At 44.1% G+C, this 27303-nt stretch overlaps 1 protein-coding gene across 3 annotated transcripts in view; it reads right to left on the bottom strand.

The window, feature by feature from the left end:
- The window catches only part of eps8l2 (EPS8 like 2), a 104224-nt gene extending 79310 nt beyond the window's left edge, over window positions 1-24914 (bottom strand). For 2 of the 3 annotated variants that reach the window (XM_033039036.1, XM_033039035.1), the window contains exon 1: window positions 24563-24914. The gene's annotated coding sequence lies outside the window, so the exon portion shown is untranslated. The remainder of the gene's footprint in view (window positions 1-24562) is intronic. The other variant, XM_033039037.1, reaches the window with a different exon arrangement.
- Between the last annotated feature and the right edge of the window lie 2389 nt (window positions 24915-27303).

Here is a 27303-nt window from a genome sequence, read left to right on the forward strand (position 1 = left end):
TTGTTGCATACTAACCGGTCAACAAAAAGACTACACATGATTACAATCGAGCCGCACACAGTGTACAGATACAGAATAAAGTTTAGTGCAAGATAAAGTCTAGTAAAGTAATTAAAGCTACTCCAATGGTCTCCAATGAGATAGATAGTAGCTCAGGACCGCTCTCTAGTTGGTGATAGGACGGTTCAGCTGCCTGATAACAGCTGGGAAGAAAGGATCTGAATCTGGAGTGTGCGTTTTCACACTTCTGTACATCTTGCCTGATGGGAAAGGGGAGAGGAGGGAGTGACCGGGGTGAGACTGGTCCTTCATTATGCTAGTGGCCTAGTGCGTGACTGGTTCACATTCAAGGACTCTGCGATCAACCTGAAGGAATATATTATGACTAGCACAGACTTCAACATTAAATGCATGCGAAAGAATGACAATACAGTCTGGAGAAGGGTCCCAACCATCCATGTTATTCAGTGATGCTGCCCGATCTGCTGAGTTACTTTAGCACTTTGGCTTTTCTTATCGGTAAATCAGCATCTGCAGTTCCTTGTTTTGACAAGGCAATACCATTTGTGAACCATGTGGGCCACTCCTGGGTGAGGTTCAAATCCGCAACTTTCAAGTCTAGTGAAATCACAGCCATACAGCGGTAGAGTTGCTGCCTTGCAGCACCAGAGACCCCGGATTGATCCTGACTCCAGTGCTGTCTGTACCGAGTTTGCACGTTCCCCCTATGACCCATGGGTTTTTCTCTGGGTGCTCCCAGTTTCTTCCCACATTCCAAAGACGTAGAGGTTTGTAATTAATTGGCTTTTGTAAATTGCCTCTAGTGTGTTGGGTAAAACTAGTTCGAGGGCTGATCGCTACTTAATGTGGACTCGGTGAGTGCCAAAGGGCCTGGTTCCATGCTATATCAAACCAAGTTGGAGTCTTGGGATAGCCATGTGGGCACCCATCGATTGTGCCAAGGCTTGCATGTTATAGCGAGCTACAAAGTGAATTCAAGCAGTGTCACTGGCAACTATGTTCCTATCCAGCAGGCTCAATGCATTCTGCATTCACTTTGAACAGAGGCTCAGTGGAATGGTGCACCTGCTCCAGTGGACATGGGTGCGCCTGTACCCATGGTCACTGTTGCAGAGGGCAGATCGATCTTCCTGAGAAAGCAACTGGCCCTGTCCACTGTACCATGCTGGCAGTGGTATTCACAGACATCTTTAACCTCTCCCAACTCCATGGGTACTGCATAGCACACAACAAACGAAGCTTTTCATTGTACCTCAGTACATGTGAGAATAAACAAAACTAGTCTAAACTAAAATCTGAGGTTTACAATCTGCTTTAAGATGACCCAACTCCATCCCAGGGAAAGGCAGTGTGCCTCAACGACTGCCATTCAGTGGCTCGGACATCCTGAGGCTGGTCATGGTGCAAATTAGCAACGTCCCCGACAGACGCTATCTTACTGGCCAAAAGGGTACGTTGACAATCACTTATTATTTGCCCTACACAGTCACAACTAGGTGGCTAAATTCAGTGATACTTTATGGTCACATGTACCTAGGTACAGTGAAATTATTTTGTTCATGCATAGAACCCAGTAAAATCATACAACGGACCTCACCTAGGCAGTACACAAAGAGTCGCCACGTTTATGACAGACAAAGTTACACAAAGTTAATCAGTCTATGTTTCCTTGCAGTTTAATCTAGGCCTGTTGCCGCACGTGGCAGCAGGCAGTGTTTACCGGTTCCCCCTTTGATCTTGGGGGGCCCTCGGCAGGTTGTTCTCAACGGCCCTCCTCGCTCCCGGCAACCCACCCGCATCTCAGGAGCCTTGTGCCACCATGCGATGCCTCTCGGGTTCCACCTGCTCTATCTCCATTTACAAGTTTGCAGATGACACCACCATAGTGGGCCAGAGCTCAAACAGTGGTGAGACAGAGTATAGGAAGGAGATAGAGAGTTTAGTAACATGGTGTTAAGACACCAACTTCTCCCTCAGTGGCAGCAAGACAAAGGTGCTAGTTATTGACTTCAGGCAATGTGGTGGTGTTCTGTACATGCCCCAGGTGCTGAAGTGGAAATGGAGAACTAGTCCCTGGACGTACATACCACCAAAGATTTGCCCTGGCTTAACCACATTGAAGTTCACATTGAAAGTGTGGTGTTACAACAGCTGGAGAAGTGACCTACTACAATGTTGGTTAGAGATCTCCAATAAAAGTGGAGACACAAGAGACAAGAGTCAACGCTTGCTGAAATCTGGAGCGAGGAGCAAAAGCATCGACAGTTCCCTTCCCTCCACAGGTGGTGCTCGATGCATTGTGTTCCCCCAACAGTTATCTTCTTTGGTTCTCGAATTCAAACGTCTTGCTCATTTTTAAGCGCAGGTTATCATAAATCTACCTCACTTTATGATTCCCGACCTCGAACTTTGAGATGCTTGTCGAGCAAAGAAAAACCACTCAAACTTTACAGCGATTCTTCAATGAAAGGATATGTTTTTTCTCCAAACCATCATCAACTATAACTTAGTTTTGTTTAGTACCGAGATACAGTGAAAAGCTTTTTGTTGCGTGCTATTGAGTCAGCGGAAAGATTGTACTTGGTTAAATTCAAGCAGTCCACAGTTTACAGATAAAGGACAAAAGGAACAAGTCCAATCAAGTCTGATTATAGGTAGATCGAAGGTCTCCAATGAGGTAGATGGTAGATCAGAACCACTCTCTAGCTGGTGAGAGGACGTAACAACTGGAAAAAATTTATCATTTGGATTTCTTTGTTTTTCTTTGAGATCATAGAGTGCCACCAGGCACCGCACAATTGGCAGCCGCGCCAACAGTCTGTCCGTTTTGTCATCTTTTTTTCTAAATTTTTAGTGTGTGTTAAAAGTTAATGTAAATGTTCTCCGGTTGTTTTATGGGGGGGGGGGGGTTTCAGGGGAAACTTTTTTCTTCAGTTTCTTACCTTGCCGGATGTGTGATTATTTTCCGGGTTGCATCTCCGGTCACTCTGCAACCTACCGTCGATGTTGGGAGCTCCAACGTCGCAGAGGTTCGCCAGCCCCGACGCGGGGTTCGATTGCCAGCGCGGGGGAGTTGAGATCCCCCCGATGCAGGAGCTTGATCACCCCGATACGGAGGGCTCAATGCCCCCGACCGCAGTAGAACAATGGAGGGAAGAGATTTGAACTTGTTTTCGCCTTCCATCACAGAGAGAAATGTGGAGGACGCACTGCGGTGGATGTTTATGTTAAAATGTGTTGTGTGTGTTCTGTTGCTTTTATTTGTACGACTCACTTGGGATATGAAATTCCTCATATGTTGCAAAACATACTTGGCTAATAAAGTACTATTGTGATTTCACAAGATTGTCCTTATAAACCACCCACAAAAACTATCTCAACTGGAATAGGACAATAAAACATTGTCATGTGGAGAATATTGTTCATAAACTCTGTCAATAAATAACATTTCACCTTAGGAGCCATTACACTGCTGAAATAACATAAAGCAGTTTTTTAATACGTTAGGTGATTTTGTTTCACTTGATATATCAGTAGTCAATCTATACAAAAGTTTTTAAATGGGGGATATTTCTTTTTGGGCATTGTAATAGTAGGCACAAGGAACTTCAAATGAAGACAATTAATCAACAAACCTGCAAATGAAGTGCTGGAGTAACTCAGCGGGTCAAGCAGCATCTCTAGAGAACATAGATAGGTAATGTTTCAGGACGGAACCCTTTACTTTTAGGACTTTAGAGGTACAGCGAGGAAACAGGCCCTTCGGCCCACAGAGTCTGTGCCAACGTACGAGGATGTTGCCAGGACTAGAGGGTGTGAGCAATAGGGAGGGGTTTAGGCTGGGTCTCTATTCCTTGGAGCGCAGGAGGACGAGGGTTGACCTTATAGAGGTGTATAAAATCATGAGAGGAATAGATTGGGTAGATGCGCAGAGTCTCTTGCCCAGAGTAAGGGAATCGAGGACCAGCAGACATAGTTCAAGGTGAAGTGGAAAAGATTTAATAGGAATCTGAGGGGTAACTTTTTCACACCAAGGGTGGTGGATGTATGGAACAAGCTGCCAGATGAGGTAGTTGAGGCTGGGACTATCCCAACATTTAAGAAATAGTTAGAAAGGTACTTGGATAGGACAAGTCTGAAGGCATATGGACCAAGCATAGGCAGGCGGGATTAGCGCAACTGGGAGATGTTGGCTGGTGTGGGCAAGTTGGGTCGCAGGACCTGTTTCCATACAGTATCACTCTATGACCAGCGATCACCCCCATACATTAACACTATCCGACACACTAGGGACAATTGTTGTCTAAAGAAAAGCCCTGATCTGAAACGTCACCTATTCATGTTCTCCAGAGATGCTGCCTGACCTGCTGAGTTACTCCAGCATTTTGTGTCTTCTATTGTTGACCAGCATCTGCAGTTTCTCGTGCCTACATTTTACAATTCCCGAGAAGAAATGTGGCCATTGTTTCAAAACCGTTGTTTCATGAATCACCCCATGACAGCAATTTTTGCGAAAATTGATTCTTCCTGTCATTAACTGTTTTTAGGATATACATCATATATACAATCCAAATTGACCCACGCAGTCACAGGGAGAACGTATAAATTCCACACAAAGACAGAACCCGAGGTCAGAATTGAACCCGGGACTCTAGCGATGCGAGGCAGTGGCTCTACCAGCTGCACCACTGTGCCTCCTTTAGCTCTATGCTCATTCTTCCTGTAGGACAAGGGAAATGCTTATGTGTACACAGATGTCCAGAGCCCAAAGTCAATGCAAGAACAGCAATGATCTCCAGAGTGCAATATTACATACATCCCTTCAATATGAAAACATTAGTTTGGTTTACTTTAGTTTATTGTCACATGTACCGAAGTACAGTGAAAAGCTTTTGTTGTGTGCTAACCAGTCAGCGGAAAGACAATACATGATTACAATCAAGTCATCCACATTGTACAGATACATGCTAGAGGGAATAATGTTTAGTGCAAGATAAAGTCCAGTAAAGTCTGATTAAAGATAGTCCAAGGGTCTTCAATGATGTAGATAGTAGCTCAGGACCACTCTCTAGTTGGTGATAGAATGGTTCAGTTGCCTGATGGGGTCAAGGAAAGAGCATTCACGTTGCGGCCGTGTTTCCACCACCGTGCACAAGACAGACACCAATGTATGCAGATGCCGAGAAGTGTGTTCAGCTCTGGCTGAACAATTTCTAATCTTGAGTGTGGACTCAATAAGAAGAAGTTGCCTGGTAACAGTCGAGGTGACGTGAAGTGCAGATGGAGTTAATGGAGGGAGGTTGGTTTGTGTGATGGTCTCTGCATTTTCTTGTGGTCTTGGATGGAGTTGTTCCAAAACCATGCTGCGATGTATCCCGATAAAATGCATTCTAAGTTTACCGCTTGAGGCAAGATAAATAAATGGCTGTTTGACATTGCTTCCAATGGTCATGAGTAACCAGTTCTCTGACAGTACTTACCTTTGGGATAATATATATATATTTAGCTTTGAGATTAACTTGAGCCTGGCTAATATTTACCGTTTACCACAGTGGCAACATTTATTGCCATTTTAAAATACACAGATCAAATGTTTCACGTGACACACATCACATTTTAAGCTGCTCAATAAACTTTTAGAGACAGAGTCACGGAGCAGAGAAACAGATCCTTCAGCCCAACCCGTCCATGCCAACCTAAATGTCTCATCTAAGCTAATCCCATTTGCCCATGTTTGTCCCATATCCCTCCAAACCGTACCTATCCATGAACCTGTTCAAATGCCTTTTACATGCTGCTGCTGCTGCTGCAGTAAACCTGTGGCAGCTCATTCGATATGCCCTCTGCACTCTGCGTGGAAATAGATGCCCCTCGGGTTCCAATTAAATCTTTCCCCCTCTCACTTTAAACCTATGTCGTCTGGGTAAAAGACTCTGCCTTCACCCCAATGCCAACCTGTTCTGTGAAATGTCTTTGCTTGCTTGTTCTCAATGTCATTCCAGCAGGATTTGACCAGCTTTTTATGGGTCATGCTGTTGTTGGAAGATTATTACTAACAGGATGATCTCCAATCCTGGGTTAAATGTGGGCATTCATTGCTATGATATGATTTTTAATAAACACTAAAACTAAACCAGCAGAGCTTGTCAACGGCTGATGTTTAGAGTTTAGATTAGATTAGAATTTAGAGATATAGCACGACCCTTCGAGCCCACCGAGTCCACACCAAAGATCACCTGTTTGCATCAGTTCTATGTTACCCCAGTTTAGAAACCACTCCCTACACACCAGGGGCAATTTACAAAGGGCCAATTAACCAACAAACCTGCAGGTCTTTGGAATGTGGGACGAAACCAGAGCACCCAGAGGGAGAACGTGCAAACTTCACACAAAGTCGGGATCGCGCCCCGTCTCTGATGCTGTGAGATAGCAACACTACCACTGCGCCATAATGTTTAAGGATTTACGAGCACCAAAATAATCTGAAAATTCAAGAAATAAAAAAACGGAAAGGATTGTGAGGGAGAATGAGATTACACCAGATTAATATTAATCAGGTGCAATATGGAAGCCTTCTCCGCTGTTTCAATGAATTTATTCATGTTGATTGTAAACAGTTTATTAACTTCATTAAACTAAGAGGAAGATGAAATGCCTCAATAGAAAGATTCCCCAGTTGATACCAATAGTTGAAATGACAATCAGAAGCAATTTGTAGCCGTTTCCCTTTAGGTGATGTGAAACTCTATACATGTTCTTGTTGCATGACAATGAAATTAACCCTTTGCAAGACAAAGAGGGGAAGAGAAACATAGTGATCAAAGGTACAATTTGCCTTATTATAAAGAACATGATTTTAGCCCTTTTTTTTCATCTGCGTTTAGTCTAATCATCTGCCTACTAAATAATCCCCTCACCAGATTTCAACTAATACTTGCTACACTTTGTCCTGCCCCTCACCTCTCCCAGCTTTCTTTTCTCTCCCTCCTCCTCCCCCTACAATCAGTCTATGGGCAGCAAGGTGGCGCAGCGGTAGATTTGCTGCATTACAGCGCCAGAGGCCCAGGTTCAATCATGACGATGCTGTCCGCATGCACTTTGTACATTCTCCCTGTGACCGTATGGGTTTTCTCTGGATGCTCCAATTTCCTCCCACACTCCAACAACGTACAGGTTTGCAGGTTAATTTGGCTTCGGTAAAAATTGTAACTTGTCCGGAGTGTGTAGGATAGTGCTAGTATGCCGGGATAGCTGGTCGACGTGGACTCGGTTAGCCGACGGGCTTGTATCTCTAAACTGAACTAAACATGTAAAATTGCCCCTAGTGCGGTATGAGAGTGTTAGTGAATGGGGAGATTGTTGGTCAGCGCAGACACAGTGGGCCGAAGGGCCTATTTCCACACTGTATCTTTAAACTAAACTAGTCTGAACAAGGTTCCTGAACCAAAACGTCACTTATCCATGTTTTCCAGGATGCTACCCGACCCGCTAAATTACTTCAGCACTTTGTGTCCTTTTTTTTGTAAACCAGCATCTGCAGTTCCTTTCTATTGTTTCTACATGTCGGCCCATGATGTCAGTGTTGAATACAAATGCCAAATTAAACAAATTCCCCCTGCCTGCACATGCTCCACATCCCTCCATATTTTTAATCAATCCATGCTTTGGCTAAGTTATCAACTGCTGAGCCCTTATGTTCTGCATTTCCCAAAAGAAACCTTTCCACCTCTCTTTCCTCCTTTGGGATGCTCTCCAAAGCCTGTCAGCCTAACGTGCCCTTCTGTGATCAAAGATGCCAATTTTGGTGTTCTAAATTACATTGCCATATCATATAGAACAGAATGTTGGCCCATTTTGTTTCATCTCAGGCCTTAGTCCAATCATATCAAGTATCCCCCTCATCCCCCTATCAGTCTGAAGAAGGGTTTCGGCCCGAAACGTCGCCTATTTCCTTCACTCCATAGATGCTGCTGCACCCGCTGAGTTTCTCTAGCATTTTTGTGTACCAAGTATCCCCCTCACCTGTGTTCACCTATTACCGAAGATAGACACAAAATGCTGGAGTAACTCAGAGGGACAGGCAACATCCCAGGATACAATGAATAGGTGATGTTTCGGGTCGAGAACCTTCTTCAGACTGAGAGTCAGGGGAGAGGGAGACACATAAACATGGAAGGTGTGAAAACGAAAGATCAAAGGGGATTAAGCTCTAGGAAAATGTAGAATAGATCATTGTTCGCTGGAAGATGACAACGAGGCGTGCAAAGATAAAATTAAATCATGAAACCTGTCAAACTGGTTGGAGAACTAGGATGGGGAAGAGATAGAGAGAGAGGGAGGGGGGGGAAAGCAAGGGTTACTTGAAGTTAGACAAGTCAATATTCATACTGTTCAAAAGGGAACAGTGTACAGTCTGAAGAAGGGTTTCGGCCCGAAACGTCGCCTATTTCCTTCGCTCCATAGATGCTGCTGCACCCGCTGAGTTTCCCCAGCAATTTTGTGTACCTTCAATATTCATACTGCTGGGTTGTAAACTGCCCAAGTGAAACATGAGGTGCTGTTCTCATTCTCACACACACTTGGGTGCTATCTAAATGCAAGTGATTATTCTTGTATTTCCACAATTTTAAAAGAGAGCCTAGAAGCGCGCTCTTGTAATTTGTCCGGATTACAGGTGGCAACAGACCACCTGTTGCCAGAAAATCAGTTGTGTTCCTGTACTGATCTCCCCACCATCGAGGCGCTACCTCAAAAAAGGGCAATGGATATCAACAAAACCCACACCAACCGACCACTCTCTCATCTCGCTACGACCATCGGGAAGAGGGTACAGGAACTTGAAAACCATGACCTCCATGTTTAAGAACAGCTTCGTCCCAGGCTCTTGAACACCGCACAACACTGACCTCAACAACTATAACCAACTATGGACTTGGTTTTAGTTGCACAATGTATTACGGTCTTGAACTAGTGGTCTGGTTACCTAGTATTACTGATTATTAATTTATTATTTTGTTAATTATTGTATATTATTGTGTGGAAAGGAACTACAGATGCCGGTTTACGCCGAAGATAGACACAAAGAGCTGGAGTAACTCAATGGGTCAGGCATCATCTCTGGAGAAAAAGGATTGGTGACGTTTCGGTTCTTCAGGCTGCTAGTCCTGGGGCTGCCCGTCCCAAACGTCACCCATCCTTTATCTTCAGAGATGTCGCCTGAGCCGTTGAATTACCCCAGCACTTTGTGTCTCCCTATTGTATATTTATGGGTGGTATTGTGTTTACAGGCTTGTAAAGCTGCAGCAAGTAAGAATTACATTGTCCAGTACACGTGACAATCAAACACTTTACTCTCGATTTGACTAATTCCTAATCTAAATGACACAGATATTACGATCTGAAAGCACTCATTGTTCAAACAATCTCTTCTGAAAGCAATATAGGTCACATGAAAATGTAAATAAAATCACTGAATTAAATAACCTAAAATGGTACCTTTGATTTTCCAGCATCTGCAGTTCCTTCTTTAATACAACCTAAAATGGCTGTTGGCTTCCTGGGTACAATTTCATTTTTCCAAAATATATTGTTGATTTAAGTGTTCGCTATTGTGTTCAACACTGGGGCTCATCCAGCTCAGCACAAAATTAAACAAAAGAGATACAACCATCCGTGAACATTAACACTATTGACTGTTCGGAGAATTGTGGATACAGCCAAAATCATCACACAAACAGACCTCCCCTTCCATTGACCATCCACACTTCACGCTGCCTCAGCAAGGCAACCGCCATAAACTAGGACTGGTCTCACTCCCTCTTTTCCCCTCTCTCAGGCAAGAGGCACAGAAGTATGAAAGCGCATACCTCCAGATTCAGGGACAGTTTCTTCCCAGCTTTTAGCAGGCAACGGAACCATCCTATCACCAACTAAAGAGTGGCCCTGAGCTATTATCTACCCCAATGGAAACCTTCGGACTATCTTTAATCGGACTTTACTGGTCTTTATCTTGCACTAAATGTTGTACCTTTATTCTGTCTCTGTGCACTGTGGATGGCTCGATTGTAATTATGTATAGGCTTTTCACTGACACAACAAAAAGCTTTTCACTGTATCTCGGTACAGGTGACAGTAAACTAAACCATCTAAATGACTTTCTGGCATCAATAGAAATAAGTCCGTTTGAAGTTTGGTCCCGACCCAAAATGTCGCCTACCCATCTTCTCCACAGATGCAGTCTGACTAGCCGAGTTACTCCAGCACTTTGTCTTTTTTTGTATACCAGTATCTAGAGGTCCTTATGTCCACATAAACATACACCAATTCCATTTTATTCCCCGCTTTCCCATCTACGTCCACAAAAAGCGTCCTACCATTCATTTACACGTAGGGTTGCCAACTTTCTCACTCCCAAATAAGGGACAAAAGGTCAAAATAAGGGACAAATTCCCGACGGAAATTCATTGACCGACTCGGCCGTGGCTGGTTAAATGACGAGTTGGCCCGGGTGCTGGACTGCACACAAAGCCCAGCCGGCAGGCCAGCTGAGGAGATTGGGCCTGGGCGTCAGACTTTGCACGCGACGTTGCATGCAAAGTCCGGCATCCCATCCAACACATGAACCGATGATGGGCCATGAGAAGCAGGGGTGGTAGTGTCGGCAGTAAGCCACTGCGGCGCTCCGACCCGACAGTTCTCTTGACCGGAGTAGTAGCAGTCAAATATGGGACAATGGCGGTCCCGTATGGGACAAGCCAATTTAGCCCAATATACTGAATGTCCCGACTAATACGGGACCGTTGGCAATCCTACTTACACGCCAAGAGAAATCTGTTACCAACATTGAACAGATCTTTGTGATGTAGGAGGGAACACACACACACACACACACGTGTGTGACACACACGCATACAGACACATGCAGGTAGTTTAAGGCAGAGACAGATAAATTCTTGATTAGTACAGGCGTCAGAGGTTATGGGGAGAAGGCAGGAGAATGGGGTTAGGCGGGAGAGATAGATCAGCCATGATTGAATGGCGGAGTAGAATTGATGGGACCCAATGGCACCCCTATTCTTTATGACCTTATGAAACGTCCCCCTATCCATGTGCTCCAGAGATGCTGTCTGAACCAGTGTTACTCCTGCACGTTGCATCTTTGTCTTTATCATAAATGCATTGTTCAAGACAGTGCAAATAGAAAAAAATTATGGAACTGCCGAATTATCCGGGGAGCCTTTTACTTGATAGTTTTAAACTGGCCAAGATGATCTCTGCATTGTTTACGGCAATGCTTCTTAAACTGGTGAATGGTTCACCCAAGGGTGAATTAAATTATTTTGGGGTGAATGAAAATTAAATTCAATTAGAATCCAATCAGTTTTATTCGTCACTTGCACATAAAGTGCAAGTGAAATGAATTTGCCAGCATCGGTACAATGAAAAAGAACACACAAAAACACAATGAAAATTTAACACAAACATCCACCACAGCATTCATCACTGTGGTGGAAGGCACAGTCCTCCTCCATTTAACTAGAGGGGTGAATGACTTAATTCATTTAGATACATATTATTTTCTATACTTAAAAAAGGCATTGTTATTAAAGTGGTTAGTGAGCTCTTATTGGTTTTAATGGCAGTGGAGCTGGAAATGTGATGTTTTTTTCCTCTACCTATGGTTTTCTAATTTCAAAGTAGCAGGATATTTCCCAAATTTTCTGTAATATAACTTTTTATGAAGACCAGACGAGCTAGTGGGATCACAAAATTATAGATGGCAACACTGGAGGATCGCCGTAGGCAAGTGTTGAACTGCAATTTAACTTTTTGTTGCCTATTTAGCTACTTTTCCGCTAGAACTAGAATTCTATATACCGCTACATTTACTGTACTTCTATCTGCCAGCACTTATTTGCATCAAGCAACATGAATGCTAACTGTATTAAGGAGATTTGAACCCCGTTTTTTGGCAATCTATTGTTAGATTGTGGCATTTTCTTGTAGTGATATTCTGAATTTTCTATATTAGTTGGATACGAATATATTAAATCACATAGTTTTTTGAGCTAGTTTTCCAAGAAAAAAAACTGCAGTAATCAAAGCCCGAAAGGGTAGGATAGGGCTGAATCCCAGTGTTTAAACGTTGGAATTTTTTTTTTATCATTCTAATAGAATAATTTTCCAACTCCAGTGGTAATTAAACTTTTTTTTTTTTCACTCCTAGTTTTCTTTACATATTTTTAGGATGTTTAAAAAGTTGAATAAAATAGACACTTAAGAAATTAGTTAATTTATGTTTTTAGCTCGTGACAAAATAAATTATATATAAAATTATACTCAAGGGATAATAAGACGAAATTTACTAAAAAAACATAAGAATATTTAGTTGATGGTGAATGAAATTTAATGATAAAGACTCACGGGTGAATTACATTGAAATAGTTTAAGAAGCACTAGTTTACAGCATCGGTTGAGCTCAATTATATCTAGGGCCTAAAACCACACCCTGCAGCCTGTCATTGTTTATTTGGAGATGGTTGCCGCAGCAACAAGGGAGATCACAATCTAATGCATTGAATTGGACGGCAGTCCCACACACTTCCAACAGGTTCTTCATTCTTCTACAAATATTGACTGGTGTTTATGGCCAACATTGTAGAACCATCACAATAGATCCTTTTTGCTGTGCAGACGATTGTGAAAACAATAAATCACCTGTTATTAGCTGAACTTTAAAAGCTAAATGGATGTGTGGTTTCAATAGCAGGGAAGACACAAGACACTATAGTTCAAAAATAAACACAGAAAGGATGGAGATACACAGCAGCTCAAGTAGACAAACACAGTGTGTGTGTGTGTGTGTGTGTGTGAATTGGCCCTTTGAATTGCCGCTGATGTGTAGGGAGTGGATGAGAAAACGAGATAACATAGAAACCAGCAAAACCAAGGAACTGATTGTGGACTTTGGAAGGAGTAGGAGGGGAACCCATAGCCCCATTTATTTAGATGGTTGAAAGGGTCAAGAGCTTCAAATTCCTGGGCGTGCACATCTTTGAAGATCTTTCCTGGACCGAGAACACTAATGCAATTATCAAGAAAGCTCATCAGCGCCTCTACTTCCTGAGAAGATTACGGAGAGTCGGTTTGTCAAGGAAGACTCTCTCTAACCTCTACAGGTGCACAATAGAGAGCATGCTGACCGGTTGCATCGTGGCTTTGTTCGGCAATTTGAGTGCCCTGGAGAGGAAAAGACTATAAAAGATAGTAAACACTGCCCAGTCCATCATCGGCTCTGACCTTCCTTCCATCAAGGGGATTTATCGCAGTCGCTGCCTCAAAAAGGTTGGCAGTATCATCAAAGACCCACACCATCCTGGCCACACACTCATCTCCCTGCTACCTTCAGGTAGAAGGTACAGGAGCCTGAAGACTGCAACAACCAGGTTCAGGAACAGCTATTTCCCCACAGCCATCAGGCTATTAAACCTGTCTCGGACAAAACTCTGATTATTATGAACCAATTTTCTGTTATTTGCCCTTTATCAGTATATTTATTCATGTGTGTATATTATGGTACTAGACTAAGTGCGACCCGTTGGGTCCCATGTTCACACGGGAGAACATCTCTACTATGGGAAAAATATGTTTGGCGCAATCTTTTAGAGAATTTAATTCATTTTTTCCTCTAATTTTTCCAGGTTGCCCATTGCAACCATTTGCAGGCAGTGCCTTTTTACTTCAAACAAACCATATTTTCATTTTCAAACCACATTAAGGGACTCACAGTTGTGTAGACATTTGTTCAGTGTTATTCAGAGCTCAGAGAGGCGTGACCCTTGGCTTCATCCATCTTGCAGAGACTGAGTGAGGCACACCACTTCCTGGTTTTATAGTCCCTCCCCCTCCCTCCAGCAGGGGCAGCAGAGAGAATGGTGAATTTAAAAAATATATATTAATATCTCTCTGATTTTTCATCGATGGGAAAAATCCTACGCACCCGTAAGGCGGAAGGGCTCTGAGCAAGGTGGCCAAAAATGACGGCTGTAGGTGGCGGCGTTCTGTCAGAAATCGCAGCAAAGTGGGCCAAAAGCGGTCAAGATCAGAGTTTTAGTAATATATAGATATGGACACACTTATCTGTTTTGTAGTAAATGCCTACTATGTTCTATGTGCTTAAGCAAAGCAAGAATTTCATTGTCCTATACAGGAACACATGACAATAAACTCACTTGAACTTGAACTAGTTTGAATGGGTGACTGATGGTCGGCGTGTCCGTGCTGTGTGTTTCTTTCAATCAACATCTCAGTGCAATTCAGATAGACAAACTCAGCGGATGAAAAGCTGGAGAAAAGGAATAGGTGACGTCTCGGATCAAGACCCTAGTGTATATAACAATAAAATTAACAATTCTAAATCAAGATCTGTCATCAGTATGAAGAAGCGTCCCAACCCGAAACATCACCTATCCACGTTCTACAGAGATGTTGCCCGACTCGCTGAGTTACTCCAGTACATTGTACCTTTTTTTTGTTGTAAAGCAGCATCTGCGGTTCCTCATTTCTAGATCTGTTTTTGCAGGGAAGGGTACCCAGTGCATTGGAAATGCGAGTCAAGAGCACCACATTTACAAAGATGTCTAGCAATAGGCACAATTGTTTTAATGTGCTTCCATCTTTTGCAATGATAACCGTTGATGATGCCAAAGATGAGAATTTCACTCCCAAAGTGAAATAATATTCTCTCATCTCGATCAACGCTCCAAATATTAAAATAATGTTTTTCCTCTGACCTATGGGGAAAAAAAGGCTATAGATCTACATCCTTTGCTAATCTTTGTTTGTAAGAATTTCACTGCACATTTGCACTGCGCACACATGACAAAAAAAAGCACCATTGAACCATTGGCTTGGCCATTGACAATGAGACGAGTTGTTGGACCTAGAGACAGGTGCTGAAATCTTGAGTAAAACAAAGTGCTGGAGTAATTCAGCAGGTCAGGCAGCATCTATGGAGAACATGGATAGGTGAGGTTTTGGGTCGTGACCCTTCTAAAGACTTCAGAAAATTACCATGTTACAACCTGACTATATGTCCTCTCTGGATTAAACCCAATATAGAATATCCAGAAATGGATGTGGAGAAATTGTATGTGGCGAGGATGGTCTCACTAGTGGGAGAGTCTAGGACTAAAGGTCATAGCCTCTGAATTAACCTTGAGGTAATATCCTCCGAATTAATTATTTGTGTCTCGTAATTTACAAATTCAGCATCTTGAGTAAAACACTAAGTGCTGAAGGAACTCAATGGGTCAGGCAGCATCTCTGGAGGACATGGATAGGTGGCGTTTTGGATCATGACTCTTCTTCAGACTTCTATCTATGTCCTCCATAGATGTTGCCTGACCTGCTGAGTTCCTTTAGGAAGGATACGAGGAGAAATTTCTTTAGTCAGAGGGTGGTGAATCAGTGGAATAAGGGAGTTCGGTATTCGGTATTATCTCCATGCCCAGGTCATAGGTCACTGGAGATAAACATTTTCGACTGCTAAGATGCTGCATGTATACAGACCCGAGTTTCATCCATAGTCAGGATCGAACCCGGGTCTCCGGCAATGCAGGCCAAGTCAGTGGATATTTTTAAGGCACAGATAGACAGATTGTTTGATTAGTACAGGTATCAGAGGTTATGGGGAGAATGCAGCAGAATGGGGTTAGGAGGGAGAGATAGACCAGCCATAATTGAATGGCAAAGGAGACTTGACAAGCTGAATGGCCTAATTCTACTTATGACCTTATGACCTAAATAGCCAAAACTGATTCGGCAATGGAAAGATACTCCGAGCACCTTTATCTAGCAAGCAAACTAGATCAAAAATATTACAGTCACGGTGGTCATATACAGTGACTGATTCATTTTATTAACCAAGTTATCTGCACTGTGCAAATGCGGAACAAGAACGGGGGCGCTTGATCTTATTGTTGTGTCTTTGATTATGTGTTTGTTCAAATGATAAACCAACATCGCAAGTTTACTTTGGGCTTGGGAAGTGTGTAACAGTAACACACTTCCCGCTCTACAGTACCACAAAGACAAGCTGACATTCAAATAAAACTTCCTGTCAAGGTTAATGGTAAAACAATACATCCTTGTTGTATTTGTACGAGTCATTGATTTATACAGCAAGAAAACAGGCCCATTGGCCCAACTCGCCTATGCTGACCAAGAGTGTAGGAAGGAACAGCAGATGCTGGTTTAAACCTTAGACACAAAATGCCAGAGTAACTCAGCGGGATAGGCAGAGTGGAGAGAAGGAATGGGTGACGTTTCAGGTCGAGACCCTTCTTCATGCTGACAAAGATGTCCCTTCCCAATCCCCTTCCACCTATATTCCTTCCTGTGGTGTCACAGGCTTTTGTACTTCTACCCTTATCTCACACCTTTAGCCCTTTCATCTCTGGCCTTTGTCCAACAATCTGTCTATCTCAAGCCCACCTCAACTATATCCCCCTATCACTTGCCAAGTTTGTCCTGTCCCTCTTTCATCTTTCTGCAAACATATTCTGTGCAACAGGACTCGTCGCTATAAACTATCAAAATCAATACTTTGCCCTCGACAATTCCATGCCTCTCCAGTGTTTCTCAGCTTGTGGATATTCTTAATGGAAACACACTATTCCAGATATGCAATACATACTAGAGATGAGAATGAACGAGAATAAACTTTGGCACCACTCCCTGCATTCCCAACAACAATCTTCTTTATCTGTGAGCCTTTGTACCAGAGATCAATCAACCTACTAAAACAACAGCACATTGGGGCATTTAACAATGATTTAGGGCAGCACTGTGGTGCAGCAGTAGAGTGGCTGCCTTTCAGCACCAGAGAACCGGGTTTGACCCCGACTGTGGGTGCTGTCTATGTGGAGTTTGTACGTTCTACCTGTGACCACGTGGGTTTTCTCCGGGTGCTCCGGTTTCCTCCCACATTCCAAAAACGTGCAGGTTTGGGGGTTAATTGGCTTCTGCAAATTGTCTTTGACATCGAGCTGAGCCCAAGCGTGATACCGAGATAGAAGGCAGCACATGCTGTGAGAAGGACATTGTGATCTTTGCAATGGGATGTCAATAGACTGAGTGATTGGGCGAAAGGAAGTAAACGGTCACATACACTTCAGTGAGTGGAATCAAAAGGCGATTACAATCTAAATGGAGAGAGACCTCAAGTGAGTGAAGTGGAGATGAATCTCATTGTTCCTGTGTATGAATCATACCAAGCCAGCAGGCAGGTCCAGCTAGTAGCTGAGCAGGCAAATGGAATTTTGACCTTCATTGCAAGGAGATTGGAGTTTCAGAATAAGAAGGCTTTGTTAGAGTTTGACAGGGCGTTGGCGATGACACACCTGGAGCTCTGCACATAGTTTTAGTCCCCTTACTAGAAAAAGATAGTATCATTGGAAGAAATCCAAAAGAGTTCCACCCAGCTAATTCCTGGAATGTGGAAAACATTTACCATAACCTTAGGGGGCTTGATAGAGCAGATCAGGGGATAATGTCACTAGTGAGATAGTCTCTGTTAAAATTGACGTGCATTGAAATTACTTCTCTAACAGAGTAATAAATCCCTGGAATATTTCTCCCGCAGAGGTTGGTGTAGGCTAGACTGCGGGTGCGGTCTGTACGAAATTTGTACGTTTTCCCTGTGACCGTGTGGGTTTCGTGCAGGTTAAATTGTTTCTGGTCTGTAGGATGGAGCGACAGGGATCACTGGTCGGTGCGGACTAGGTGGGCTGAAGGGCCTATTTCCATGCTGTATCTTTAAACTAAATTAGAACTATGTATGGTGGAAATCTGAGATCAGTTAATGGCAGAACCCTTAATAGCATTAATGCGCAGAGGGATTTGGGGGTCCTTAGCGCCCTAAAAGTGGCAACATAAGTAGAGAAGGCTCTGGTGGGTAAAGGAGGCAACGTGTAATAGTTAGAAAATCATGATGTAGGTATGTAAGACTTTGACTAGGCCACATTTGAAGTATTGCATGCAGTAGAGGATGTAGAGACTGGAGAGGGTGCAGAAGAGGTTTACCAGAATGATGTGATACCTGTATTAGAAGGCATTGGCTACTAGAAAAGGTTTGACAGACTTTGATTTAGAAGGATGAGCGCAAGTGTTTAGCGAAACGATTGCCCAGTCTGCGCCTGGCCTGGTACTGTTCTATGTGCCATTGGTGGTGAGGATTTGGGCACAAGGGTGTTGATGGTCAGCATGGATTCAATGGACCAAAATGGCCCGTTTCCATGCTGTAGGACATCTTATTTTCCATGCGGAATGTTTGCTGCCTGCCCAAGAAAGATGTATCGTACTTTACCTACAATCCCTGGAAGGTCTGCAAAAATGCTAATACACTGTGGTTGCGATGAGATTGACAAATAACTCTATTTTTAACCTGTTTATCTCTGCACGAAACACCAAAATTTCTCCCTTGACTTCAGTATTTGTCAGCACCAGTGCATAACCAATTTTGCAAAACCTTTCATCAGTAAGAGTGAAAAGCAAAAAAGTGAGTGTCATACGACGGAAACTGGGCCCTTCGGCCCATCAAGCCTGCACCAGCCATCAAGCTTTCATTTACACTAATCCCTGTTTTATCCTCTTCAAAAAGGCAAGCAATATCAACAGACCCACACCACCCTTGCCACGCTCCCATTTACCATTGGGAGGAAGGTACTTGAGCCAGAAAACAGTGACGTCCAGGCTCAAGAACAGCTTCTGCCCAACATCCACAGAAGGCCGAGGAGGCCAAGTCAGTGGATATTTTTAAGCCAGAGATAGACAGATTCTTGATTAGTACGGGTGTCAGAGGTTATGGGGTTAGAAGGGAGAGGTAGATCAGCCACGATTGAATGATGTAGTAGACTTGATGGGCCAAATAGCCTAATTCTACTCCTATCCCTTATGACCTTGAACACGGCACAACACTGACCTCAACTATGAACTTCTATGGACTGCCTTTGGTTGCACGAAGAAGCTTGTGAGTATTATTTGCATTAGTATTGAGGTTAATAATTTATTGCATTTTTTATTTGTTTGTTATATATTATGTGGTTACAGGCCTGTTGTGCTGCAACAAGCAACAATTTCATTGTTCCATTGTCGGTAAATATGACAATTAAACAATCTTGGCTCCTGAATGGGTCACTGGCACACCATTTGTATGAAGGGATATTTATGCAAGTAGAAAGCTGTAAATATAGATTTGTTTATGCTGCAAAACAAGGGACATTTATACAGGAAACATTGAAACATCAGACAGCGTGGCCGGATGCCATTAGACCAGCAGGCCGTGGTCTGCGGAGGTAAGCCGCCGCTGAACCCGGCCCTGCTCATCCCAGATGATCTGAGGAGCCTGGTTGGGTTGATTGTAGGCCTGGCCAAGCAGGCCATCCACGAGTCACAGCCACAGGCAGAAGAGGGTTCTGCCTGAGCCCACTGCACGCCTCTTTTCCGGGGTTACGTCTGCGCCCGGGTGGGACTAGAGTGGGAATACCCACTGTCCACGGGCGCCCTGGTGAATTTCCAGGATCGCTGGGCAATGCAGGAGGTGGCATGCATGCTTGACAAGGATTGTAATATAGTTGTATAACAGTATATTTCATTACAAGTATGCAAGTATAGTTTATAAGAATATTTATTTAGACATTTGGATGATTTTGTACTAAGGTGGTGGGTTTGTTGGTATTGTTTTGTATTGTATATATTATTGCAATAGTTGATTACATTTATTTTTGTAACAAAAAAAGATCCGAGGAGCCACCGGTGACAATGTACGTTGGACCGCGCGGTGGAAGCTCTCGGAGGGCCGTGCTGGCAGTTGCTAAACCCCAACTGTGGAATCAGTGGGAAGAACCCGCCCGGGCTGGGTCTGAAGCTCGTCTCCCGTTCGACCCCCCGAAGATAGGGAACCTGGAGAGTCCATGACACCGGTGGACGCTGGACAAAGGGCCAGTAGGAGAACTGGGGGTGTCTAAGCTCCAGGACCGCTGCAGGAGCCCCCATCCCCCACCCCTGGGGAACGTAGGCTGAAGGTCTGGGCAGAATAGCTGGCGATTCGAATGCAACGGGCCTATATGGCTAGCTGCTGCTTGGACTGTGTAAATAGACAATAGGTGCAGGAGTAGGCCATTCGGCCCTTCAAGCCAGCACCACCATTCAATGTGATCATGGCTTACCATCCCCAATCAGTACCCCATTCCTGCCTTCTCCCCATATCCCCCGACTCTGCTATTTTTAAAGAGCAAAATGGTGCCAAAATCTAGCGACCATTGCATATGGACTCAGCGGGCTGTTTCTATGCATGGGGTACTTAATCAGGCCTGTCTTTACGGATGGCAATAATCTCACTGATTTGTATGCAAAAAAATGTATTTCACTGTACCTTGGTACACGTGACAATAAAATAACCATTGAACCAAGGTGCACTCTGTTACAGCTTATATCATCACATAGACGCCCACATAGATATAAGTGGGCAGATCTAGGGCGAAGGATAACATAATTACTGCTGATGTGCATAATTTAACTTTCTGCTTGTCGGATACATCAAGGATAGGAATATTTTCTACGGTATCAGCGCAAAGAGATTATTAAAAAGGCACGGCAGCACAGTGGGGTAGCTGGTAGAGCTGATGTCTCACCGTGCCAGAGATCCCGGGTTTGATCCTGACCCTGGGTGCTGTCTGTGTGGAGTTTGCATGTTCTCCCTGTGATCAGGCCAGCAGAGACAACACAGGTGAGGGAGGGCTTGTGTTGAGGGTAGACAAGTTACTGTAGATGCTGGAATTCTGCAGAGAACGTTATCTGTGCACTGTGGATGGCTTGATTATATTCACGTATAGTCTTTTCTTTGACTGGATAGCCCCTAAAAAAAGCTTTTCAATGAACCTCGGTAGATGTGACCAAGGTAAACACTAAACACAACATTTAAGGAACAATTAGACAGGTTGAGAGGGATATGGGCCAAGCGCAGGCAGGTGGGACTGGTGTGGATGGGGCATGTTGGGCAGTGTGGGCAAGTTGGGCTGAAGGCCTGTTTCCACATTGTATGACTAAGCCAAGCACTAAACTAAACTAAAACAGAAACTGCTGGAGTAGCTCTGCAGTTCAGGCAGCACCTCTTGTGGTCATGGATAGGCGACATCTCAGGTCGGGAGTCTTCTTCAGGCTGAAGCGCCATTATCCAGAAACGCTGCCTGACCTGATGAGTTATTCTAGCACGTTGTGCTACACATGCGTTGAGGGTTTTCTCCGGCTGCTCCAGACTCCTCCCACACTCCAAAGACGTGCAGGTTTGTAGGTTAATTGGTTTCTGTAAATTGCTCCTAGTGTATAGGATGCAAATGTGGGATAACGTAGAATTATCATGGACTCGGTGGGTCGAAGGGACTGTTTCCATGCTGAATCACAAACTAAAAATATAAAACAGTGGTGCAGCGGTGGAGTTACTGCCTTAGTGCCAGAGATCTGGATTGGATCCTGACTACGAATTATGTCTGTATGGAGTTTGTACGCTCTCCCTGTGATAACGTGGGTTTTCCCCCACACTCCAAAGACATACAGGTTTGTAGGTTAATTGGCTTCAGTAAAATTGTAAATTGTCCCTTGCGTCTAGGATAGAACGAGTGTACGGGTGATCATGATCGACATGGACTTGGTGAGCTGAAGGGTCTGCTTCCACGCTGTATTTCGAAATTAAATTAAACTCTAAACAAAGTGCTGGAAGAACTCAGCAGGTCAGGCAGGCAGATTCTGCAGAGGGAATGGACAGGTGACGTTTCGGGTCAGGACCCTTCTTCAGACTGGGTCTGTTTATTCCCTCCACAAACGCTGCCAGACCCTCCACATTTCTCCAGCTCTTCTACAAGATGGCTGCACCGAGAGTACCCAAGGATGGCGCATTTACAAACAGCAGCCACATTTCCCAGGCATTGTTGTGAAGGAACATTGCATTGGAAATGATATCATCCTCCTCCCAGTGTATGCCATTTGTAAACAGAATCACCCACTGGATACTAATGGCAAGTATGATTCAACTCGTAAGTGCATCACAATCATGTTTCATTCTGGAAATAAATAATTCAAGAGAGTCCAGGGTGCTTAATTGCCATACGTACAAAAAACAGAACAATGACGTTCTTATTTGCAGCAGCATAACAGGCCTGTAAACACGGTGCTCATAGATAACACAATAATAAAAATCAATCAATAAATTAAACAAAGAACAATATTCATGCAAAAAAGCCTGAAGTCCTTCGTGTAACCAAGACAGTTAGTAGTTTAGGTACAAGGGTGGCATAGTGGCGCGCCGGTACAATTTCTGCCTTACACCATCAGCACCCTTCGGCCCATAGTGTCCACACCGACCGTCGATCACCCATGGGTCCTTACCCGAAACATCTCCGGAGTACATGAATAGGTGATGCTGCCTGACCCACTGAGTTATTCTAACACTTTGTGTAAAGGTTTTGTAAACCAGGGGCAGCACGCTGGCACAGAGGTAAATTTGCTGCCTTATAGCACCAGAGACCCGAGTTCGATCCCGACTGCAGGTGCTGTCTGTATGGAATTTATACATTGTCCCTGTGACCACGTGGGTTTCTCCGGGCGCTCCGGTTTCCTCCCACAATCCAAAGACGTACAGGTTTGTAGGATAATTAGCTTCTATAAAGTGTAAATTGTCCCTGGTGTGTAGGATAGCGGTAGTGTACGGGGAGATCACTGGTCGGCATGGACTCGGCGGACCAAAGAGAGTTTCCACGCTGTACCTCTAAAATCTAAAAACTCTAACGTTGGTGTTCCTAGTATTCAAGAGCCTGATGGTTGTTGGGAAGGCGCTGTTCCTGAACCTGGTTCAGTAAACTCAATACATTCTCATTGACAAAAACACAGAATTCCACAGGTAATAATCTCCATTCCACCTTTTACCAAATATAACGAATTCCAAAAGACAATTTAATTTCTAATTTCAAATTTGACCTAGTTTTAAATTCTAATATACTCTCTGGATACATGATGTAACCAAAATACAAAGGTCATTCTAAACGCCTTTGGATGGGGGTAATGTAGCTAATTTGTATAATAAAAAAATTATAAAGCTGTCTAATCACCACAGCCCTGTTCACCATGGTTGGTGAAATTATAGAACTATGAAGAGTTTTTCTCTAAACAGTGGCACCTGGTCCGACAATAGTCACTAACCTAGCATTGCAATCAATTCTCTCCCCCCCCCCCCCCCGTCCCCCCCCGTTTGGAGTATTGTGTTCAGTGTTGGTCACCCTGTTGTCAGTAGGATGTCATTGAGCTGTAGAGGGGGCATGAGATTGGGCAAGCAAGGACTTTATTCCTCAGAATGCTGGAGGCTGTAGGGTGGATCTTAGAGGTATACAACGTCATGAAAGGAATAGATAGGATAAATGCACAATCTATGACTATGAAGGATCAAGACCAGAGGATATAGTTTCAAGATTGCAAGGGAAAGATTTAATATGAACCCGAGGGGCAACTATTTCACTTAGAGAGTGAGGTATATATGGAATGAGCTGGCAAAGGAGGTAGTTGAGGCAGGTACTATAACAATATTTAAAAGGCACCTGCACACATACTTGGATGGGAATGGTTTAGAGGAATATGGGCCAAATGTGACTAGTTTTGGATGGGGCATCGTGGTCGGCATGGACGAATTGGGCAGAAGATCATAAAAGCAGAATTAGGTCATTCGGCCCATCGATTCTGCTCCGCCTTTCGATCATGGTTGATCTATCTTTCCCTCTCAACCCCATCCTCCTGCCTTCTCCCAGTAACCTTTGACGCCCTTACAACTGAACAACCCATCAAACTTCTGAAGAAGGGTTTCGGCCCGAAACGTCGCCTATTTCCTTCGCTCCATAGATGCCGCTGCACCCGCTGAGTTTCTCCAGCATGTTTGTGTACCAACCCATCAATCTTCACTTTGCAAATACCAGAAGGGGTTGTTTCCGTGTTGTACGACTGTGACTCTTGATTTCCACAATGTGGCCTCTACAACAACTCCCTTCACGGTTAACATCTACGGGCTCAAACTGCAATTGTCAAGCACAATTTATGCTACCTACATGCAAATAAAATGGATACTTGCTTCGTAAGGTGCAGGTACTACAACTAAGGTTCCCCTTCAAAACAAAAGTCAGTCAATATAAGGTCAAAAGATATAATATATCTACACACATACACCCACACATAAACACACACATATCAGCGTCAATCTTCACAGCTGGAACAGTGAACATTCATGTCCAAGTAAATTGTCTGGTTAATCCCTGAAGAAATAGTTTACGCTATTTGATGAGGAGATTGATAAGGAATCCTCACCACTACAGAACCAGCGTTGGTATTAATTACTCGAATTACCTTGACCGCAAAGTTCAGAACCTAGTGTGTGGCCAGGCGTCTAAAAATACATACACGCTTATAATAGAAAGCAGAAAAAAAAACTTGTCATATTACTTACCTTTAAACTTGCCAAATGTAAGCACCTTCACTCAAACCTTCCAGCCATTAAACCTGCTTGTACTTTTGCCTTGAGGTGAAGACTCAATGTTCTGTTTCGTCCCCACTTCCCTGTCAGGTTGAACTTTGTTCCTGCAGATAATCAGTTCTGCAAGACCAATGCGGCTGATTCTCCCTGCGTCACTCGGGGCTCTTCCAGTTTCAGATTCACTTCGTTTCTCGAGCAGTCTGCAGCCAACACACACCACCACCACCACCTGGCTACTCACGGGCTGTCTCTGTAGTTGGCTACGCGCAGAGGAAGAGAACTAACACCCTACGGGAGGAGAAGATGCCAAACTCACACTGGATCCACGTCCTACAGGTGGGAGGGGTTTAAAGCCGCCAAGCAGGTTACGTTGGAAACCAGTACAGCTGTTATTTAAACGGAGTGGACACACCATCTATCACAGCAGCTGTTTCCATTAACCAAGTGCTCTATGGCTGCGCTTTTTTTTTTTTTTAACAATCCAATCCAGCAGGTGCCTCAATAATTAAATAGGTACCAGTGGCACAGTTCACCACCATGTATCCCTCTTGAGATCCCACCTTCCCTAGACAACAATTAGCCGCCCACCACCAGGGCACCACCCTGCCTGAGGTCATTTGCTGCCGGCCACAATTTATCCTTGTCTTTTATCGCGTCCAGCTCTTTCCCCTCCCTACCACCCCACTTCCAATCTGAAGAAGGGTTCCCCACCCGAAACATCGCCTTTCTTTTCTCTCCAGAGATGCTAGCTGTTACTCCAGCACAGGTACCAAGTCGTGAACATTTGCAGTGTTTTTCACTTCGGAGCTCTTGATAAGGGGGGAAGAGAGCCGATGTACAGAGTCATCATCATGTAGCACGGAGTCTTCAGGCCCTTCGTCCAAGATGAACTGAACACTCACAGTCGTTTCCTCAGAGGAGAGGATTTAAAACCCGAGTTCATAGAAGAGCAGGGAGGTTTAATAAATACCTCAGGAGCTGCTTTTTCATTCAGATGGTAATCCATATTTGGAATGAGTTGCCTGAAAAGCTATAGAAATGGATTAAATTATGACTATCATAAGATCATACAGCATATAACAGTCAGCCCAACTTGTCCATGCTGACCAAGATGCCCCATCTAAACTAGTCCCATGTGCCTGCATTTGGTCCATATCCCTCTAAACCTTTCCTATCCATATACCTGTCCAAGTATCCCTTAAATGTTGTTATTGGACCTGCTTCAACTACCTCCTCTGGCACCTAATTCCATATACCCACCATCCTCTGAATGAAAAGTTGCCCATAAGGGCCTGTCCCACTTTCCTGAGTTATTTATTTACTTGTGGACATTTTTCATCAGGCTGGAACAAACGTCCTGACTTACCTGATGCCCCGAGTACCTACGGCTGGTATAACGAGCCACTGCGATATATCCACAGACTCCTACGGACTCGTTACGAACATTCTGCGAGTTTGAAAACTCAGGAGAATTTGTGAATAACTCGGGAGAATTTGTGAATAACTAAGGAAAGTGGGACAGGCCCTTTAGGTTCCTATTAAATCTTTCTGCGCTCACATTAATCCTATGTCATCTGGTTCTCGATCCCCGACTCTGCATAAAAAAACTAGTTTAGTTTAGTCAGCTTAAGAACAGGCCCTTCAGCCTACTGAGTCAATGCCAACCATCAATCACCCGTTCACATTTGTTCAGTGTTATTTCACTTTCCAACCCACTCACTACACATTAGGGATAATTAACAGAGGCCAATTAACCTACAAACCCGCACATCGTTGGGACATGCTTAATATAGTTTAGTTTATAGGCACAGCATGGCAACAGGCCCTTCCGCCCACGGAAACAATACTGACCATTGATCACTCATTCACACTAGTTCTATCTCATTTTAGCATTCACTCTACATACCAGGGGACATTTACAGAGGCTAATTCACCTACAAACCCTCACGTCTTTGGTTTGTGGGAGGAAACCCTGTCCAACTCCTCCTCTTCACACCTCGAACATCTGGCGGTGAAGTGCCGTCCCTTCTACCTTCCGAGGGAATTCACCTCCATCATCCTGACCGCGGTCTACATCCCGTAAAGTGCGCACCCCTAGAGGTGAGGACAGTACAGAGCTGGTCGGGGGGGGGGGGGGGGGGGGGCAACAACTGCAGGACTGTTTGGAGTCTGTAGACTGGGCAATGTTCAAGGACTCGGCAGCGGACTTGAACGAATACGCCACAGTCGTTACAGACTTCATAAAGAAATGTGTCGAGGATTGTATCTCTACAAAAACCTTCTGAGTGTTTCCCAATCAGAAACCTTGGATGAACTTTGAGATCCACACTCTTCTGAAGACCAGACACCGGGCATTCATGTCTGATGATACAGTGGTCTACAGAAGTCCAGATACAACCTTGGTAAGGCCATCAAAAAGGCCAAAAGGGACTTCTGCTCCAAACTGGAGGATGAGACAGATGTTCGGCAGCTGTGACGGGGCCTGAATGCAATCACCTCCTACAAGGCAAAATCAGGAGGCAGCTCGAATGTCGGCAAAACATCACTCCCTGACGAGCTCAATGCGTTTTACGCACGCTTTGATAGGGAGAATACTGATGTGCCTTCCCGAGCCCCCATTCGCTGTGATGGTATTTCAGTCTCAGTCACAGAGGCCGACGTCAGGAAATCCTTCAGAGGGGTGAACCCCCGAAAAGCACCTGGACCTGATGGTA

This window comes from Amblyraja radiata, chromosome 20 (genome assembly GCF_010909765.2).
Source record: "Amblyraja radiata isolate CabotCenter1 chromosome 20, sAmbRad1.1.pri, whole genome shotgun sequence".
NCBI classification, from domain to species: domain Eukaryota; kingdom Metazoa; phylum Chordata; class Chondrichthyes; order Rajiformes; family Rajidae; genus Amblyraja; species Amblyraja radiata.